This window comes from Muscardinus avellanarius, assembly GCF_963383645.1.
Source record: "Muscardinus avellanarius genome assembly, chromosome: 10".
Classification (NCBI taxonomy): domain Eukaryota; kingdom Metazoa; phylum Chordata; class Mammalia; order Rodentia; family Gliridae; genus Muscardinus; species Muscardinus avellanarius.
The window spans coordinates 68,242,254-68,265,326 of NC_137796.1; positions in this window are offsets into that span (position 1 = coordinate 68,242,254).

Genomic DNA, 23,073 nt, shown 5'->3' on the forward strand with positions numbered 1-23,073 from the left:
TCTTTGCAATTCAGTGAGACCCTGTTTCAAAATAAAGAATAAAAATAGGGCTAGGGATATAGCTCGGAGATAGAATGCTCCTGGGTTCCATCCCCCATCTGCAAAAAAAAGTGTTGTATAAACATGTTCCTAGAAATTGAAGACACAAGGGCTGCATTGGAAGATCCAGCCTGTCCAGAGATAGAGGTACTAAGAAAAAACCCAAGCCCAAACTTGATGGAAACAGGAAATATTCATAGAAGATTCCATAATAGTCCTGAATGATGTTTCTTATACTATGTCTTTTATTGTAGTACTGGGAATTGAACTCAGGGGCATTTGACCTCCAAGCTACACCCCCAGCCCTATTTTTATCATTTATTTTGAAACAGGGTCTCACTGAGTTGCAGAGGGCCTCAGTAGCTGAGGCTGTCCACAAACCGTGATCTTCCTGTTTCAGCCTCCCAAATGCTGGGATTACAAGCATGCACCACCACACCTGGCAACCATGTCGTTGTCCTGTTTCCACACAAATTTATAAGCAATGTTCCAGGGGTATAAACATTACAACATGTTTCAAAATCCCATTGTACATTACCACCTACCATGCCAACCAGGGCCAACATTTTTCCTCTTGGTCTCAGAGCAATTGCAGTTTCAGATAAATAAACCTCATCATTTACAGATCTCAGTATCATGTTGGAAAAGAGCAAATGGGGTGTATCCAGTGGCGAGAAACTCACCAAGTCTGTGGATGTATGTCTTGATTACTCTGAACTTCATTATGATGTATGATTACAGTGCACCAATACTTGTTTAAAGATCACCTTTAATCCAGGAAAGTCAGTGGAGTATAATACCTATTAGTAACAAATTATCCAGCATATTCTCTAACAGTTGCTTGGCTAATTTCTTTCTATATTCTTTCTACAATTTACTTGTGTAATACTTTTGTCTAGTAACTCTATTAACTTCATTTTATGTGAGAGATACTATCAAAAATGAAAGTCACTATTGACAATGTTGCAAAAGTATTTGATTTTATGTAGTGTAACCTCAATATTGATGCTAATGAGCAGGAAAAATAGGATAAAGAAAAAATGGGTAAAAATCATTAATGCTGTAGATTTTTGAATACAATATGGGTAAATTTAAAACAGTTATATAAGAAGTATGTCCACACTATATCAGGAAAGCAAGATGTCTCAATCTTAGAGAACCTAGAGGTGTGATTATAATGAATAATAGGTTGAAAAATATGAGATAATAATGTGAATAATGTCAAAATTTTCCCCAAAGGAGGGCAATCATTTGGAGGAAAGAAATTAAACAACTGTTCATAAATAAAGCTTCCTGGCAAACTGGGAATAGGAGTCAAATGAGGCAGCCTTCGAAGAGGTTGGCATAAAATTGTGTGCATTGTTCTAAAATGCAGGAAATGCTGGATTTCACAGAAGAGAGGTCAATTGCACTGAGTCCAGGAGGTCAGTTCAGATGATACCAAATACTGGCTCTGGTGGCACTCAACTTGGTTAGGTTCATTTTTCATCTAAAATAAATAAACATTAACTCATCAAAAATACATTCTATATATACTCAAAATACCTTATTCAGATTTGTCTAAAATTCTATCTGTAACCCAAGGAAACATGGCTTAGAATAAATTCATATCTTTATAAAGCCTGACTTACTCTCTTTTCATCTCACTCGAATGATGTTAATTTTATTTATTTATTTATTGAGTTAGTTAATTTGGGTGATACTGGGGATTGAACCTAGGAGCATTCTATCTCTGAGCTATAATCCTAGCTCTTTTATTTTTTGTTTTGAAATGGTCTCACTAGATTGCTGGGAGTCTTGCCACTTGCTGAGATTGTCCTCAAACCTGCAAACCTCCTCTCAACCTCTCAAGTACTGGGGTTACAAGAGTATATACATCATACCCACTCAAATTATATAACTCTTGAAACAAAATACTCAAGTGTGTAACTGTTATGTTGAAAATTTGTCTCCCAGATAGAGTATATGAAAAACAAAGTATGCCTCCTGAATTTCTGAAAACAACACTAAGGCCAGGTGTGGTGGCACACACTTGTAATCCCAGCACTTGGGAGGCTGAGACAGGAGGATCACACAGGTTCGAAGCCAGCCTCAGCTACTCAGTGAGGCTCTCAGCAACTTAGTGAGACCCTCTTTCCAAATAAAGTATAAAATAGGTCTGAGAGTATAGCCCAGAGGTAGAAAAGCTCCTGGGTTCCACCCCCAGTACCACCATAAATAAATAAATAAATAAATAAATAAATAAATAAATAAATAAAATTAAACCAACACTGAGGTCAGCCCTGTATCTTATCAGGACTAGGAAATCTCTAGGAATCATAGTTATGTTCTGAACATGATTAGATTCTGGGGCTAATATTTAAAATGCCAGTTCCACGTAATGGTCAAATTCTAGCTCCAATGTGATAAAATGACTATTTCTTCTTTCCCCTAGTTAAGGCAGCTTGCTCTTCTCCACTTGGGCCTTTGTTTTTCCTTTCCTAGTTTTGCTAACCAAGGTTTCTAACCCCTCCCAATGTTGAAATGATGAGACACTGGAAATGAATGAATGAAGGGAGTTGAGATGAGGCAGAAGCTACCATAATGAAATCTAAGTTCACTGTCCTCTGGACTGAGTAGTTGCTGGACATTCTCTTCTTATATTAAATGAGCTCCATTTTTCATATCTACCCTAAAATAATTTGTAGTACTCTGTTACCTCTGGGACATTTTAAGTGACATAGCTTTAATTCTAAGTTTAGATAATCACAGAACATGTAATATACAGCACTATAATATTAACCTTTAATAAATATTTATACTACTTTAAGAATAAAATATATGAATAAATTCAGTTTAAAAAATAATATATGTTTAAAAAAACAGCTTAAAGGATACTAAACACTATTCAATGAGACCAGTGCAGTGAAATCCATATTACTAACAGAAACTACCCAACATGGTCTCTAACAGTTGTTTGGCAGATTTTAAAAATTGGCAATTTTTCTTTATATAATAATCCATTTGGTAATACTTTTTATCTAGTAACTCTATGAGCTCACTTTATGTAAGAGAGTCTACCAAAAATGAAGGTCAATATTGCCAATACCACAAACATATTTCATTCCTTTTGGCTAGTGTAACCTCAACACTAATGCTAATGAAAAAAAAGTAGAGGCCAGGCACACGTGTGGTGGCACACACTTATAATACCAGCATTTGGGGGGTGGAAACTGGAGAGAGATTGAAACACGATCATGTGTATTGTTCTGAAATGCTTGGAAATATTGAGAAGAGAGGTCATTTACATTGAATCTAGGTCAGTTTACATAAATACCAAATATTTCTTTAGGCACTCACATTGTTGGGTTCAGTTATTATCAGTTCTCATTAAATCAATAAACAGTAAGTCAATATCAAAACTATATTTGATATATGCCCAGAATTTTTATATTATTCAGACTTGCCTAGAACTATCAAGGAAACATTGTAAGTATAAATGAGACTCATGATTATTTTATCTGAATTTGTAGAATTATTAAAACCTAAAGAGTGTGTGTGTGTGTGTGTGTGTGTGTAGAGAGAGAGAGAGAGAGAGAGAGAGAGAGAGAGAGAGAGAGAGAGAGAGAGAGAAGATCAGAGCAGAGATTTTCTCCCTAAGGAGCAATCTTTGGAGAGGGGAAGTGGGAATTTGGGGGCATCATGTGATTGGTCTACTTTATATGGGATGTGGGTTACATGGAGAAATGCATTTGCCAATGTCTTCCAATAGTAAAGTTTGCACATGTTCTCTAATATAAACATTGCTTCAATAAAAGCTTCAACTCTGGTTAATGGTATTTCCTGCATCATAGTGTACATAGTACTTTTGAACCTGATTTCTTGATAATTGAGAGACCTAGAAGTCCCAGCTTACCAGGAGCACTGAAACCTGGGCCATAGTTTCCCACTCTGAACCTCCAATAAAGGGAAGCAAACCTTGGAGAAAAGGCTGATTCCTACTCAAGGCAAGGAAGTTACATCATGGGATGGAATGTCATCTCACTGGAAGAAGGTGGCCAAGGAACAAAAGGCAGGAAAAACAACTTGAAGAATCTCCCACAGGCTGATCTGTGAAGACAAATATCAGAGTCAATGAATACCATTCCACACAACAACCCAGGAAGACACCAAAGAACCTATGGATCCTTGCAGATAAGAATGAGTGATTGAAAAGCTAGATGTGGTGATGCATCCCTATATCCTGCTACATGGGAGGATGAGACAGGAAGACCTCAGGTTCAAGACCAGTCTCAGCAGGTTAACAAGACTCTTTCAAAATTAAATCAATAAACGGACAGGGGTATAGGTTGGAGGTATAATGTGCTCAGATTCAATCCCAGTGCCAAAACAGAAAAAAATGAGTGGTTGAAAGAATGAATGAATGCTGAGGGAATGGGGAATCCTATAATAGAATGTCTACTAGTAAGTAGAGATGAGAGACAGAAAAATCAATGGTGGCTAAAACACGAGAGAAAGACTGAAATGGATCTGAATGCACAGCTTAAAATATTTCCAGACAATTTACTGAAGGAAAAATAGTTTAAAGTCAACCCCACCAAAAAAGTGGTCAAAATTAACATTATTTAAAATCACAGACATCATGTGCTTGTAGGTAGGATGCCCAGCTGGAGGCACAGTATGATGTCTATGGCTTCCCAGAAAAATATTTCTAAAGCTTTTTTCTAATGACAATGCTTCTGGTCTTTATTATTTTAAATATATTTTATTTGTGCATATTAAAAATTAATCTAAGCATATACAGGGATATTATACAAAATAATCTGTAACCTTTGAAAGAATGAGAAGTCCAAGGTACTAAAAGAAAAGCTGAGTAGAATTTATCAGAGGAATTCATGAAGACTGAAAAGTAAATGCAATACGTGGATTTGGGTTTGGAACAGGTCCAAACAGACAAGGAAATTGCTTCATAGCAATATGTAAACCACTGATGGCAGTGTCACATCTTGTTGTTTGAATATAGCATTGAGCCTATATTAAAATTTCAAATATTTTAATAGTACTGTTGTTCTATAAGTAAGCTGTTCTTTGAAATTGTTACACTGTGCTCTGTGGTGCTTTTAGCAGAAATGAATTTTGGATTTTGTCAAATGTTTTTTTAGTGTTTATTGAAATAATTGTGATTTTTGTCTTTGGTTCTGTTTATGTGATGAATTACATAGATTGATTTTCATATGTTGAAGCAGCCTTTTATCCCTGGGATAAACCCTACTTGGTCATGGTGAATGATTTTCTTGATGTGGTTTTGAATGCATGTTACTAATATTTTGTTTAGCATTTTTGCATTCAAGCTCATCAGTGATATAGGCCTGTAGTTTTCCTTCCTTGAGCTGTCTTTATTTGGTGTTGGTATTAATGTGATGTTGGCTTCATAGAATGTATTTGGGAGAGTCCTGTTTCTTTCTCTTTCACAAAATAAATTGAGGAGTATTGGTATTAGCTCTTCTAGAAAGGATTTTTTTTTTGGTGTGTGTGTGGTACTGGGGTTGCTGGAAACCCTTCTAACTCTGGGATACACTCCCAGACCTATTTTTTATATTTTTATTTGGAAACAGGGTCTCTTAAGCCAGTGAGGCTGGCTTCTAACCTGCACGATACTCCTGTCTCTGCCTCCCAAGCACGGGGATTACAAGCATGCACCACCATGCCTGGCAGTCTATAAAGGCTTTATAAAATTTATTTGGGAAAACCATCTGGTCCTGGGCTTTTCTTCAATGGTAAGCTCTTTACTGCTGTTTCAATCTTTTTTATTCCTATTAGTTGGCTTCAATTTTCTATATCTGCTTGACTCAGTTTAGGAAGGTTGTATTTATCTAGAAAGTTGTTGATTTCTTTGTGATAATTCATATTATTGGAGTATAGTTTTTCAAAGTAGTTTCTGATAATTCTCTGGATTTCTACACTGTTGGTGGTAATAGCTCTTTTTTCATTTCATCTTCATAATTTGGGTTAATTCTTTTTTTTTTTTGTTAAGTTGGCTAGTGGTTTATCTAGCTTGTTACTTTTTTTTTTTAGAAACCAGCTTTTGGTTGTGTTGATTTTCTGTATTGTTTACTTATTCTCTACTTCATTGATTTCTGCTCTGATTTTAATAATTTCCTGTCTTCTACTGGCTTTGGCATTTGAGTATTCCTGTTTTGCAAGGGCGTTGAGGTTTGTCATTTGGTTTATTTGGTGATTTTTGTTCTTCTTATGTGGGCACTCAGTGCTATGAATTTTGTTCTTAATATTTCCTTCAAAGTGTCCCAGAGGTTTTGATATGTTGTATCTCTATTTTTGTTTGTTTCTAAAAATTTCTTGATTTCACCCCTTATTTCTTCTATAACCCATTCTTCATTCAGCAATGTGATGTTCAGTCTCTACATGTTTATGTGGTTTCTCTGGGTCTTCTTATAGTTGATTTCTAGTTTAATTCCATTATGGTCTGAAAAGACACAGGGAAGTATGTCACATTTTTTGCATTTTGTTAGTGCTCACTTTTGAGGCCCAGGATGTGATCTATTTTGGAGAAGGTTCTGTGAGCAGCTGAGAAAAATGTGAACTCTGCTTTAGTTGAATGGAATATTCTATATGAGTCTAATAGGTCCATTTGGTTGATGGTGTTCTTTAGGTCTGAGGCATCTTTACTGACTTTTGTCTAGAAGATCAGTCTAATGGTGTGAGAGGGGTATTGAAATCTCCCAGTATTATTGTATTGTAACTTATGTATGGCTTAATGTCACAGAGTTTGTTTTATGTAAGTAGATGCTCCTATGTTTGGAGTATAAATGTTGACTATCGTTATTTCCTCTTGCTGGATTGTTTCTTTTACCAGTAAAAAATGACCTGCTTTGCCTCTTCTAATAAGCTTGGGCTTGAAGTCTAACTTGTCTGATAAATGCAAGAATAGGGTAAAGTCACAAATAGGATCAAATAGAATTGGAGTATGAGTTTGGTAAGGAAGTATATATAGTAGAGATGCGAGATAGTGAATATCTAGTAGTATGCTAATAACCAATGTAGAGTTTCTGATGTAGTGATATGAAGTAGATTGAATATAAGACTAGGAAGAGAGAAAGAGAAAAAAGAAAAATAAAAGAAAATTGATAGAAGACAGTAGGTATGTAAAAGGAAGGAAGCTTGGGAGAGGGTTTGGGAAGAAAGTAAAAGTAAACTAACAAACACACACACACACACACTGAAAAATAAACCAAACAACACCAATAACAAATTAATGCAACTCTATAAATAAGTGAATATTCAGCCGACTGGTTCTCTGCATTCTCTCTCTGTGCAGACACCAAGTGGCCTCAGCACTTTTTCTGCTGCAAGCCTGGTTCTCTGTGTCTTTCAGTCTCCATTACTTGGGGCAGTGCAGGCAGTATTGTAAAATGAGTGACTTCTTCAAATATCTATTACTTGATTTCATAGTATTTTTTTATTCTCCCCTTTTTGCTGTAGTATAGTCATATCTAGCATTCTACCAGGAAACATCCTCTCCCCAACCCATTAAATATGTTCTTTGAGAAGTATCTGATAAACTATTTGCTCGAAGCCAGGCATGGTGGCACATGCTTGTAATCCCAGTACTGGGAAGGCTGAGACAGGAGGATTGCAGGTTCGCAGCCAGCCTCAGCTACTTAGTGAGGTCCTCTGCAACTTAGTGAAAATCTGTTTCAAAATAAAGAATAAAAGAAAGGGCTAGAGATGTAGCTCAGAGGTAGAATGCCCTTGGGTTTCATCCCCAGTACTGCAAAAACAAACAAACAAACAAACAAACAAACAATCTACCCTGACATCAAAATATAGAAAATGTTTAGTGTGCTATCTTCCTTAAAGGCATAGGCTATTTTAGAGAAGGAAAAGCAACCAATTTAAGTATAATTTAGATTATCTGAATTCCAGATATTAAACAATAGATCTGTATTTCTTGGGAAAAGAAGAGCTGTCTTAGTACCCCCCCCCCCCGAATAGAACTGTTTCCTCTTAAATCGACAGTAATCCTGAATGCTACTAAATCATCAAAGTTGTGTGTTAGTATATCAAAGGAATCAAACAGAAAAGGTTCTCTTCAGCTTTGAATCTGAAAAACCAACAACAAAAAATTTTAAAGGAAGGAAAAGAAAAGGACTGAAGAAATAGATTTGTTTTCTGGACTCAAATTTTGGTCTGACCCTTTTTATTTCCAGAATCAACAGTCTCAAGAAATGTCTATAATGGGCTTTGAGATGAGGTCAAGAAAAAGTCCACATGCGCTATTCCCAATTTCTGCCTGTGGATTGTGCTATAGATTCACATACAGACTTCTCTCCACAGAGGTCTGAGGTGAAAGAAGCTATCTTTTGATGTGGTACTTAGGGATATAAAATAAGTATGGAAACTACAACCAAGATACTTAGATCAATAAATTAGTTCTAGCCAGACACAGTGTTGCACACTCGTAATCCCAGTACTTGTGAAGCTGAGACAAGGAGATTGCAGGTTTGCCACCAGACTCAGAAATTTAGTGAGGCTTGTTTCAAAATAAAAGAATAAAACAGGGCTAGAGGAGTAGCTCATAGGTAAAATGCTCCTGGGTTCCATCCCTTGCACCACAAAAGCAAACAAACAAAATTAGTTCTCTGAACTCTCACTAAGAAATAGGAAACTGTGTATTAAATATGCTTTCTGAATCAGGCATGGTGGTGCATGCTATAATCCCACTACTTAGAAGGCTAAGGTAGGAGAATCGCAGGTTCACAACCAGCCTCAGCTACTTAGGCCCTCCACAATTAAGTGAGACCCTGTTTCATAAAGAGTTAAAAATAGGGATGAGGCATAGCTCAGATTTAAAATGCCCCTAGGTTAAACCCCCAATACCGCAAAAAAAAAAAAAAAAAATGCTTTCGGGAGGAGAATCAAGATGGCGATGGAGAGATGCAGTATACCTCACTAGCTGAAGCAAATTAAGTTCAACTACTGAGACAGAAGTGTCTTAATAAGGGAAAATTAAATGTACAATCCAAAACAGACTTGCAGACTATGGCAGAAGAAATCCAACAACTGAACTGCAAGATTCACCACAACACACAAAGAAAGCAGAAAGTGAGCTGAAGATGCAGGCAACCGGTGGATTGCAGGTACAGGTGCAGGCGCAGGCAGCTGCAGGGCCGCTGGCCCAAATGGGACTTTTGGGTCCTTAACATTCCAAGAGAGGCTCTAAAGTCTGAAAGTGGCCAGAGAGATCCAATACCTGAAGTTGCAAGCTAACTGGAGCTCCTGAGTGGCACTGTTCACCCACCAAATGAGGCCCCACAGACACGCCTGGAGATCGGCGGGGACTGGGAAGTGGACCTGCTATCCACAGGAGCAGAAAGTCAGTGGGATATGGAAGAGCTTAATTCAGAGGAGCCACAGAACCCGGCGAGCACACAGTGAGTGAGATAACTGTGAGTGCCAGTGTACGCAGAGTGGGCCATCGCTACTCTGGTATCACAGAAGGGGGCTTAAGGTGTGATACCTGCACGGGACCACAAGGGGACACTCCAAGCAAATACAAATCAGTGGCACATTCACCACATATTAGTAACATAGTAGGACTGTTATTTCTTTTATTTTTTATTATTTTTCTATTCTTTTATATTTTATTTTTTATTTTTGTGGTTTGGTATTGTTTGTTTTACTTTTTAGGTCTTTGGGTTTGTTTAGGTTTTTGGTTTTCTGGGGGGATAAGTTTTTGGGTCCTTTTTTTTTTTACTTATATATGGTGGTTAGAGTTTTGTTTTATTTTAGTTTATTCTCATCCTGTTTATTCTCTTAATCTTTTCTGTTCTCTCTGGGTGGTATTTTTTCTTTCTTTGTTGAAGTTGCTGTCTATACATGATGTATAAAAGTTAGCCTTTGTACCTTATTTTGTTTCTTTATCTGTTTGTCTTTGCTCCTTTCTCCCACCCCGTCTACAGAGTCTTCGATTTAGGCTATATACTATCTTCCCTCAAAACTTTCTCTCTGTCCCCTAAATGTATCTCTGTGTTTAATACACAAAATTTCTCACATCTCCATACTTATATTCCAATAATTACAACAACCTTACTATCTAAACTTCTCCCATTCTCAACTGGATACAACCTTATTATATGTAAATTCTTCCACAACCTAATCATATTTTCTACCTTACCTGACTCCTGCACCCATCACCCTAGCTACTCTACCATCACCCAACCCTTATCACTCAGAAAAATACTGCTTACCGGTTGACTTTTCTAAATTCCTAATACAAGACTGGGCTAAAAATAATACCCACTAATGATGGGAAGACAGCAGAAAAGCAGGCCTGAGAACTTTGAAAATGAGAGAACCAGGAATAGTGAAGAAATGACAGAAGTCACGAATACTGACCTACAAGAAATGCAAGAAAGGGAGTTCTGAATCTTGAATACAGTATGATGAAAGGATTGAAAACAAGTTTAGAGGAGATGAAAGATGAGTTAGAAATACTAAGAAAGAGGACTTCCGGGAAGATGGCGACGGAGAAAAGCGGGGCTTACAAGCCCCGCTAACAACCTATCTCTATTACCACAAAATGAGTGCCTTTCATAGCCAGAAAACACCATCAGCAGAGAAACAAAAAATGTAAATACAAGGGACAGAGGAAAAGAGGGCTGGAAAAACTAGACACCAGAAAGAAACCAGACCGCAGTGCTACGGCCGGAGCTACGGTGCGGAGCGGTGCAGGCGCCATCTTCCCTTGCAGCACCAGGTTCAGAGAGAAGGGGAACTCAGAACGGAGCTCAGAACCAGAGAGGAGATACAACGGCCTCACGGTCGAGGACGTGGCAGCAGCGCCTTACTGCCGGCAGCAGCAGCGATTTCACCGGATGGCACCAGACCAACGCACTCAACAGCCCACCAGGCTCCAGAGAGGAACGGCAGACAGTGAGCTGAGGTGAGCCGCTGTGGATCAGCCAGGCGGAATACGGCAGATTTTTCAGTGCAGGGAGTGTCTAAAGCTTCCAGTGGCTGGGCTCAGCAAACCCTGCAGAGACTCAGAGTGGGGCTCAAAACCAGAGAAGAAATATGCCAGCCTCACAGCCAAGGGCGTGTTATGTGAGATTATCATTGTTAATTTTGGATACATTGCTATAATACTAGATGTCAACCACTAAGCAAAGCATGGGAAGGAGGGATGGGGAGGGAACAGGGTGGGGATTGGGTAGGGGCTAACTGCGTGATGTGTGCATGTATGTCTACAAAAGTTTTTTTTTATCCCATTATGATGTATGAATACAGTGCACCAATAAAAATTAAAAAAAATAAATACTAAGAAAGAATCAGAAAGAGGTCTGGAATGAAATGAAAGTCAATTAATTAAATGAAGTCAGCAATAGAAAGAAATTCTGGAAGATTAGATGAAATGGAAAGTAGAATATCACTGTTAGAAGACAGTTCATCCAAGACCGAAAACAGTCAATAGTATACAGAAGTCATTACAGCAAAAAACCTAAACATACAGCAAATTTGGGACAACATGAAATGCCCTAAATTACAGATAAAAGGCATTGAAGAAGGGATAGAGGTACAGACCAGGGGCATCCATAATCTCGTCACAGAAATAATATCGGAGAATTTCCCAAACATGGAATGAGAGATAGATCTTCAAGTTGAGGAGACATACAGAACACCATTAAGACAAGATCAAAGAAGGACCTCCCCATGCAACATAATAGTCAAAATGACTAACATAGAGGCCAAGGAAAAGATCTTAAAAGCAGTGAGAACAAAAGGTTGAATGACATACAGAGGCAAAACAATAAGAATCACCCCAGACTATACAACCCAGGTCATGAATGCCAGGAGAGACTGGTATGATGTGATCCAGACCTTGGAAGAAAATAACTACCAACCAAAGCTGCTCTATCCAGCAAAACTACTATTAAAAGTTGATGGAGAAATAAAAGTGTTTCAAGATAAACAAAATCTAAAAAAATTTATGAATTCACAGCCAACACTAGAGAAAATACTTAAAGAAATAAACCATAAAGAAGAAAAAAGAAGCAGACTTCAGAACCAGAGAAGATAGGAAAGTGATCAGAGGGGCTTCTAAGTAAGGAAGAAAGAAAAAGCTACCAAACAAATGACAACACAAAATGACAGAAAACAAAAATCATATTACAATCATAACTCTTAACATCAGAGGACTTAACTCACCAATTAAAAGATATAGACTGGAAATGGGGATCAAAAAACATAACCCAAATATATGTTGTTTGCAAGAAACTCACCTAACAGCCCAAGACATTCACAGACTGAAAGTGAGAGGATGGAAAAAGATATACCATGCTACTGGAGAACAAAAAAGGGCAGGGGTAGCAATCCTGAAATCCAACAAAACAGACTTTAAGACACATCAGAAGAAACAAATCAGGGCACTTCCTATTATTAAAAGGAACAATACACCAAGATGATATAATGATAGTAAATGTTTATGCTCCAAATGGAAATGCAACCACATTTGTAAAACAAACCCTTCGGGACATCAGATCTCAAATAGACCCAAATACAATAATTCAGGGAGACTTTAATACGCCTCTCACACCACTGGATTGATCTTCAAGGCAAAAGATAAAGACTCTTTAGAACTAAAGAAAACTATAAACCAAATGGACCTAATAGAAATATACAGAATATTTCATCCAGAAACTACAGAATACACATTCTTCTCATCAGCCCATGGAACCTTCTCTAATATAGATCACATCCTGGTACACAAAGAAAGCACCAGCAAATTCAAAAGATGTAATATAATTCCTTGCATCTTTTCAGACCATAATGGAATAAAGTAGAAATCAACAACAGGAAACTCAAAAGAAACTATACAAATACATGGAGACTGAATGATACACTACTGAATGATGAATGGGTAAAAGCAGAAATTAGGAAAGAAATAAAGAAATTTTTGGAAATAAATGAAAACAGAGACACAACTTACCAAAATCTATGGGAAACTATGAAGGCAGTATTAAGAGGAAAGTTTATAGCATTGAGTGCCCACATAAGAAGGACTCAGAATCACCAAGTTCAGATCCTATTGGCACAACTCAAGGACCTAGAAAGACTGCAACAGTCCAATCCCAAAGCCAGCAGAAGACAGGAAATTATTAAATTTCGAGCAGAAATAAATGAAATAGAGAACAAAAAAAACCCAATTCAAATAATCAACAAAACAAAAAGCTGGTTCTTTGAAAAGGTAATAGAATTGATAAATCCCTGGCCAACCTAACCAAAAGAAAAAGAGAATCAATGCAAATTACTAAAATCAGAAATGAAAAAGGAGACATCACCACAGATAGTGAAGAAATTCAAAGGATTATCAGAAACTACTTTAAAAATTTATACTCCAATAGACAAGAAAACATGGAAGAAATCGATAGATTCCTAAACACAGTTAACCTACCTAAACTGAACCAAGAGGACATAGCAAGCCTAAACCAACCAATAGCAAATAATGAAATAGAAGCGGCAATAAAAATTCTTCGATCAAAGAAAAGCCCAGGCCCAGATGGGTTTCCAGCTGAATTCTACAAAACCTTCAGTAAAGAACGAATACCAATACTGTATAACTTATTCCAGGAAATTGAAAGAGATGAAACTCTTCCAAATTCCTTCTACGAGGGTAGTATCACAATAATCCCCAAACCAAATAAAGATACTTCAAGAAAGAAAAACTACAGACCAATAACTTTAATGAACATAGATGCAAAAATTCGAAACAAAATACTAGCCATACGCATTCAAAGCCATATCAAGAGAATAATACACCACGACCAAGTTGGTTTCATCCCAGAAAAACAAGGCTGGTTCAACATACGCAAATCAATACATGTCATTCACCACATAAATAGAATCAAGAATAAAAACCATATTATTATAGCAATAGATGTCCACTATCACCAGTCCTCTTCAATATAGTCCTTGATACTCTTGCCACAGCAATAAGACAAGAGAAGGAAATCAAAAGAATTCAAATAGGAAGAGAGGAATTAAAATTATCCTTATTTGCAGATGACATGATCCTTTATCTAGAAGACCCTAAGAACTCAACCAAAAGACTTCTGGAGTTAATTAACAAATTCAGCAAAGTTGCAGGATACAAAATCAACCTAAAGAAATCAGTGGCTTTTCTTTACACCAACAGTGAATCCACAATGAAAGAAATAAAACAATCAATTCCATTCACTATAACCTCAAAACCAATAAAATACCTAGGAATAAACCTAACCCAAGATGTAAAAGACCTCTACAACAAAAACTAGAAAACATTAAAGAAAGAAATTGAAGAAGATCTTGGAAGATGGAAAGACCTTCCGTGCTTGTGGATAGGCAGAATAAAAATATCAAAATGGCCATTCTGCCAAAAATAATTTATAGATTCAATGCTTTTCCCATTAAAATACCAATGACATCCTTCACAGACCTATAAAAAGCAATCATGAACTTTATATGGAGAAAGAAAAGAACCAAAATAGCCAAAGCAATTCTCAGCAATGTGAATAATGCAGGAGGCATCACAATCCCAGACTTTAAACTATACTATAGATCAATAGTAGTAAAAACAACATGGTACTGGAACAATAACAGGTACACTGACCAGTGGAACAGAATAGAAGATACAGAAACAAATCCACACACCTACAGTCAATTAATCTTTGACAAAGAGGCCAAACTCGTATGCTGGAGAAAAGACAGCCTTTTCAACAAATGGTCCTGGGAAAACTGGCTATCCATTTGTAGAAAGATGGAATTAAATCCTTACCTCTCACCATGCACAAGAATCAACTCGAGATGGATCAAAGACTTAGAAATTAGACCAGAGACTGTGAAGTTATTAGAGGAGAACATAGGCTCAACTCTACAACATATAGGCACAGGCAGTAACTTTCTCAACAAAGCCTCCAAAGCTCAGGAAATTAAAGCAAGAATCAACAAGTGGGATAGCATCAAACTAAAAAGCTTCTTCTCATCAAAGGAAACCATCAAGAACCTAAAGAGGAAGCCTACAGAATGGGAGATCTTTACCAGTCACCACTCCGATAGGGGGCTATAATATACAAGGAGCTCAAAAGACTCTGCACTAGCAAAACAAACAACCCAATCAAGAAATGGGCAATCGAATTGAATAGACACTTTACAAAAGAAGAGATACAAATGGCCAATAAATTCAAGAAAAGATGTTCTTCATCATTAGCCATCAGGAAGATGCAAATCAAAACTAGCTGAGATTCCATCTAACCCCAGTCAGATTGGCAAGCATAAAGAAATCAAACAACAAATGCTGGTGAGGATGTGGGGAAAGAGGAACTCTTTTACATTGTTGGTGGGAGTGCAAACTAGTTCAGCCACTATGGAGATCTGTGTGAAGATTCCTTAGAAAACTGGGAATAGATCCATCATATGATCCAGCTATACCACTCCTGGGTATTTTTCCAAAGGGGTTGAAAACAGAGAACTACAGCAACATATGCATACCTATGCTCATAGCAGCACAATTTGTAATAGCCAAAATATGGAAACAACTTAGGTCCCCATCAACAAATGAATGGATTGCAAAGTTATGGGAAATACACACAATGGAATTCTATTCAGCCATAAAGAAGAACAAAATCATGTCATTCGTAAGAAGATGGAAAGTGCTGGAAAACATTATGTTAAGTGAGATCAGCCAAACATAGAAAGAGAAGGGACATATGTTTCCTCTAATATGCCCAAACAAGTGAGCATTGGGGATACCAGAGGGAATCCAGATAATTGAAGGGAAATCTCAGCAAAGTTTGAATGGAAAGCTAAGAGAAGGAGACTGAACTTGATTGATGAGGGGCTACTTCCAAATAGGTGTAAAAGTATGAATATAGCAAGGTTAGCCTGGGTATTAATTGTTGGGAGGGGGGAAGGGAAAACGAGGGGGGTAGAGGGCACCAAATACAGATTAAATGTATAACATTTACTTTCAATAAAATACATATATATGCTTTCTGCTCCCCCCAAAATAAACAAATGACTTTTTGAGTATTGTAGTCTTTTGCCCATTTTTCATTTGGGTTATTTGGTTTTTTGTTGAGTTCATCAAGTTATAGAAATTTCTAATATGTCCTGAAAAATAAACCCTTATCAAATACATGATTTGCAAATATTTATTCCCATTATATAGACTTTCACTTAGTATAGATTCTTTTGAAGTGCAGAAATTTGATGCAATCCCATTTAAATATCTTTGCTTTAGTTTATTATTTTATTAATCTGATACCTAGCAATCAAAATCAGAAATGAGAAGAAGAAAAATGATTGTCAATGACTTGGGGAGAGGAAGGAGGAATTAGTGTATAATAGGCATTAAGGTTCAGTCTTACAAATACAAATATTCTACACATCTGTTGTATAACAATGTGGATATTCTTATTACTTCTAAACTGTACACTTAATCTGATTATAGTGGTGAATTTAGTGTTATGCATGTAATGGTAATTAAATAAACTTTAAAATGAATAAAACAATTTTGTGTAATCTTACCCATTCTAAATATTTTAAAAACAAGTCAGAAATAATAGATATCTTCAAATTCATCTTCAAATAGATACTTATCAAAGTGAAAAAAGTATAACACCATTAGTAACATATCTCACATTCAAGTCTGCAAAAAAGCTATCTCTGTATATTTGTCCTTGAACAACAGCCTTTAAGAGCTATTATATATCATAATAAGAAAAAGTAAACATACATGAATGGGTAGAAAGAAACTATATGTCCTCATTGATTAAAGCATTTCTTGACACAGCATTATCAGGGTGGGTCCTACTGTGAACATCCTACTCATGTGTGACCTTCCTATGCCCACACCTCACTGCAGGTGCAGCCTGCACATTTCTCTTCTCTGTGGGACCATCAGCTTCTGACAATGTCTGTGCAGCCTGAGAACCTGGATGCATGACTTGTAGTCTGTTTCCCTCCTGTCTCAGTTTCCCTCAACCAGAGTAGAAGTTCTGTGGAGAAAATGTGAAATCGCATTCATTTTTTTGCCCCTCCTGTTGGGTGTCTTGATTCAACCTGGTGAATACTCTCAGAGACTTGTACAACCCACAGGTGTTTTTCACAGATAATTCCCAGTCCCCATGCAGCTGTCACTGCACTCACAGATGACATGACAACCACTTCCCAGCAGGGGGAAAAGGTCCTGGTGCCCACAGCTTATCACATGCCCCCTTTCCACAGGTGAAGAATGCTGCCCAACTGCCTGTTGCTTAGACAGCAAATACCAGTCAGGTGGGTAGCCATGCTCTTCAGATGACTAACAGGTTCAGAACAGGATTATACCCTCAAATCAGCTCCATACTAGGGGGTTGGATAAAAAAGACTCACTGTAGGAAATATATAGCTAACTATAATGAGAGAAAGGGAGAGGGAGGGAGAAAAATTGGGGAAGAGAGAGAGAGAGAGAGAGAGAGAGAGAGAGAGAGAGAGAGAGAGAGGAAGACAATGGATTTATCTCTCAGGATTTAACTATTACCTTGAAACCTTTGTTTATAACCAGATTTTTAAAGTGCTGTAGTATTATTTGTATTGTACTATTAATCTGTGTTTTTTGCAAAAAATTCTGTTTTTCATACTCTGAATAACCTTACATTTTATAGACTACACTAATGTTTTGTGGGGTTTTTTTTGGTGGTACTGGGGTTCCTGGAAGCCCTTCTATCTCCAGGCTACACTCCCAGACCTATTTTATTTTTGGAAACAGGGTCTCTTAAGCCAGCACGACTGGCTTAGAACCTGCGCGATCCTCCTGTCTCCGCCTCCCAAGCGCAGGGATTACAAGCTTGGCCACCATGCCCAGCTACACTAATGTCTTATTTTCTGCAGAGCCTGTGTGACCAGACAGGAGCATGTCTTTCTCTGAGGTTGCAGAGTACTAATTCAGACTATCCCTGTGTATCCACTGATCCCTATGCTCAGGGAAAATTTCGAGTCTTCTGAGATCTATGATTCTGCAGGTGTTCATGAGCCTGAATGATTTAAACCCATCACAACCTCAAGGTCCATGGACTCCTGTTATGGACACAGTTTTACAACAATTCTTCATTTCCTCTCCTGACCTACCTGCTTGGACTAAATATTTATTTCAGGGTTTGTATTCCAAATCATTCCATCTTTCTTCCCCTTCTTTTGGCTTACCTTACTGTTTTGAGTACTATGATGTGTCTTTATCCCATCTATGGTTTTTAAATTTTCCCTTCTCAGTCTTACACAATTATTTGCAGTGATAAATTGTGTGGTGAGAATTCTGATCATGTCCAAGGTTAAGATGGATGCATGCTCCGAGGGCTCCTACAGCTTCCATCCCAGCGCAGTGACAGGCTGCTGGGACTCCTTTCAGACACATTTCCTTCATCTTCAGACACCTTCAGGCAGCTTCTCTCCTAACTCACCTCTGCTTGACTATCTGGCTGACACAGTTCACCCCTCACATGACCTCTCTGCAGGTGACTATGTGGTGTGCATGGAGGGCAGTAGTCAGGTCCAGGGAACTCTTGCTCACCTCGAATTTCCATTTCTCAGGTTCAGGAGCACATTCCCCAGGGCTTCAGTGGATTTTATTCAATGTTCATATATGTCACGCAACCAAAACAAATGAAGTAGGAGGGCAAAGAGAAAAAAGTGTTTTCTTCAAAAATCCTAAACTTAATATTGTGTAAGGAATACTAAATTTTAAAAGTGCTAGTGAAGTATAAAATGTGTGATCATATAAGTTCAGGATATTGCATAAATATATGTGTATTCTGCTCCCTAAATGGTTTTCAGTTACCTTTCAATTTCCTAGCTATTTAATAAAGTTAAATGGCAGATTCAATTAGATAAGTCACTTATTTATAGACAAGATACTTGATGCAAAATTACTCTCAGCAGAAAGAGACCCTATAATTAAGTTTCAGCAATGCTGTATATGATATATTTGAAACTTAGGAATCTAGATTAATTTTATTGAAATTTTCTTATTGCTTGTGAAACTTAAAATATATGACTCTTTTCTGCTAAAAGTTGCAGTTTAATTCATTTCTAGCCATATTTTCTCTCTGGTTAATAACGCTTCAAAAAGCATTGTGGTATTTGGTTATATTTTCCACACATTCAGTTATTTGCATTCTGTTTTATTTTTTAATTATACCTTTAAACTTATGCTAGTTTTATAATGTCAATATAAATCAATTAATGTAAATAATTTATAAGATTTGCTCCAGGATAGATAATGATTTTCTAGCCCCAAATTGTATAGTTACCCTCATACTAATATATTTTTTATTTTTTATGTTTTTTTCTAACATATTATTTATGTCATTCTCTTTAGAATGAGTACTAGAAGTGTACCTTTTGGGTCTTGACTAAATCCCTAAATGTTTAATATGGCATTTCAAATTAATTCTTTTTTGGTATACTTCTTTATTTTCTCTTGTCTGGAAGTGGATATATTAGTTTCTTTAGTCCTTGATAATTATACTCTATACTTATGGCCTAATTCAATAATTCACATGTTTGACATTCTAATACTATTATTTCCTCATGACTTAGAGAAATTCTTATACAATATGTAAGTATCCATCACTACCTGTGTAGCTTACCACAAATTAAAGGCTGACAGGAAATATGGGGGAAAATTTTGACCTGAGAATGAATCACCAAAAAAATTTTTGTACTAGGTATTGAATTGAGAGGCATTCTACTTCCAAACTATACCCCCAACCCTTTTATATTTCTTGGTTCGTAACAGTGTCTTTCTAGTTTGCTGAAAGTATTACTAAATTGCTGAACCTGCAGACCTTCTGCTCAGCCTCTCAAGTATTGAGATTACAGGTGTGTGCCCCACCACAACAAACATCTGAGAATCTACTTATGGAATAATTCTTTGGTTTCCTAATATCTTCCACAATTAGACATTATTTGTTGATATAATTATTGACATATCATATTTACAATATATTTGTTGAGCTTCAATTTCATATGTAAATATTTCTTTATGCTCAATTTGTATCAATATTTTGCTTCAGAATCTTTTTCAAATTGGATTATGTATTATCTTGAAATAAGTCCATGTATTCGGAGCATTCTAATTTTTTGAGGGAAAATTTTAGGGACACCTAGAGCAAGCAGTAGCATCATTTTGCTTCAAACTTTTTATTTTCTTTTAATAAGAAATGACATTTAGCCGGGCATGGTGGTGCATGCTTGTAATCCCCGCACTTGGGAGGCAGACAGGAGGATCGCAAAGGTTCGAAGACAGCCGTGCTCACCGGCTTAGGAGACCCTGTTTCCAAAATAAAAATGTAAAAATAGGTCTGGGAGTGTAGCCCGGAGGTAGAAGGGCTTCCAGGAACCCCAGTACCACACACAAAAAAATGACATTTAGATATTACTGTCTTGGTACATAAAGTAGTAGGGCTAGCAAGTAGTTTACAATGTTAACACTGTTTCATTTTGAAAAGAAATGGGAAATGCAGATGTGTTAAAGATTACATACCATGCATTAATTCTTCTAAAAATTATACAGTCTTCTGTTATTTAAAATTATTATTTTGGTGGGTTAATGGAAATGGAACCCAGGGGTATTCTACCCCCCAGTCCTATTTTTTATTCTTTTTATTATTTTTAAACAGGGTCTCATTGGTTTTCAAAGGGCCTCACTCATTAGCTGAGGCTATCTGTAAACCGCAATCCTCCTGTCTCAGCCTCCCAAATGCCAGGATTACAAGCATGCATCATCATGCCTGGATAAATTTATTCTTTTTTGTATTATACTGAAAATGTTGTTTGCAAATTATATTGGCTTTTATATATTTCTGATTATTAATGATAATATAATTTGCAAATATGAGTATGTATAACAGTTTAATATTTATTTATAGTTTTTTTTTGTTTTCATATATGTCTGTATGTTTAAATGTTATTTAAAGTCTGGGGTGATGGTACACAATTCTAATCCCAGCTATCTGAGAGTCTGAGGCAGGAGGATCACAAGTTCCAAGTTAGACTTCCTAACTTACTGAGACACTGTTCATTAAAAAAAAAAAAAAAACTTAAAAGGGTTGGGGGTATCTATCAGTGCTAAAGCAATTGTCCTGTCTTCAATCCCCATACCAAGAGGAAGAAAAAGGTTCTTATATGATTACTGGTAAGTACATATAGAATACTCTGGTTATAGATAAACTATGTGTGTGTGTGTGTGTGTGTGTGTGTGTGTGTGTGTGTGTGGTCCTGGGGATTGAACCCAGGGGCATTCTACCTCTGAGCCCAAACCCCAGCCCAATTTTTTTTTTTTTTGGTAGTACTGGGGTTCCTGGAAGCCCTTCTACATCTGGGCTACACTCCCAGACCTATTTTTACATTTTTATTTGGAAACAGGGTCTCCTAAGCCAGCGCGCGGCTGGCTTTGAACCTGTGCGATCCTCCTGTCTCTGCCTCCCAAGCGCGGGGATTACAAGTATGCGCCACCACGCCCGGCTCCCAGCCCAATTTTTTATTCTCTATTTTTGAAACAGGGTCTCCAAAAGTTGCAAAGGCCCTCACTAAGTAGCTGAAGCTGGCTGGGAACCCAGATCCTGTGTCTCAGCCTCCCAAGTACTGGGATTACAAGCACTCACTACCACGCCTGGCTCTCAAAATAATTTTTTGATATTTTTATGATTTCAATCTGCAGTGTTCCTCAAATCTTATGTGTTAGGCAAGGGAGCAATTTTCAGAAGTGAAAAAAAAATTGAATCTTGAGAACTCTGACCTTATTAGTGAACTAATTCACTAGATGAGTTAAAACTTTGATGGAATTACTGGGAAGTGGTAAAAAAGATAAGCAAGTAAGGCCTGGCTGGAAGAGGTCACTGGGGCATGGCCATGTGGACTCCATATGTCTCTGTCCCCTTTCTGTCTCCCTTTCTGCTTCCAGGGAAGTGTGCAGCTTTTCTCTGCCATGTCCTTCCACTATGATACTTGGCCTCGCCTCAGACCCAGAGAAATGAAACAGGATGACCTAATCTGAGATTTCTGAAACCATGCAAACAAAACAAACGTTCCTTCTTCTATTTCCTCTAGTCCTTCCTCAGGTATTTCAGTCACAGTGACAAAAGCCTGACTAATACAGATATCTAATTGACGTTTGCCTTTAATTATATAAAATATTTATATTTGTACTATTCAAATTGTGGATGAGATCACTATGAAGTATACATTTCTACTTTTCCATAGAGTTCAATTTCTGTCTCTATATTTATATTCTTCTATTCTAATAAAAAGGAATCATATGATGTACATGTTCTGTATCTTGCCTTTTCCATGTCCAACTGTTGCAGGAGGCTTGGTCCTCAGAAACAAGAGACTGAGGCTGGAGGAGGATAAAGCAGGTTCCTTTATTCACCAGTGAAGCCTCGGTGAGCAAAAGCGCTGGATATGAGCCCAGAGCCCAGATCATTCAAGTTCTTTTATAACATTATTAACTTAATTTTAGAAGGGAGAGGTGAGGAGAAAATTTTTACCTAGCGTAAGCAAAATGCAGAAGCAAACAGCAGTTATTCTATGCATTGTTTTTCTTTTCTCTAGCAGTTACATGGCTTATTTTGCTGGACTTTGCTGCCTCATCTGTTCTTAGCTTCCCAGAGAGCCCCTGCTTGGTTCACCTCAGAAAGGACCTGTGAAGAAAGCTTTATTCTGCTATCTTGTCCCTAGGCGTATCTCCAAGGACAAAGCCAGCCTTCTTATTCAGAAAAACCAGTGTCAGTGCACAGAACTCTCCACATCCATTCTTCCAGCTCTACAGCCCTGCTGGGCCCTATCTACAGCGATGGTAGATAATGAAGCTGTTTACAATTCAGGCCTTGCCTTTGTGGAATTGCTTTGACATACATGGGCAAAATTCTATGCGAATTTAAAATGAAAATATTTAGAAAGACAAAGGATCGGAAATCAAGGGGCATGGTGATGGCACCACATTTACTGGTATTTGCTAACTCT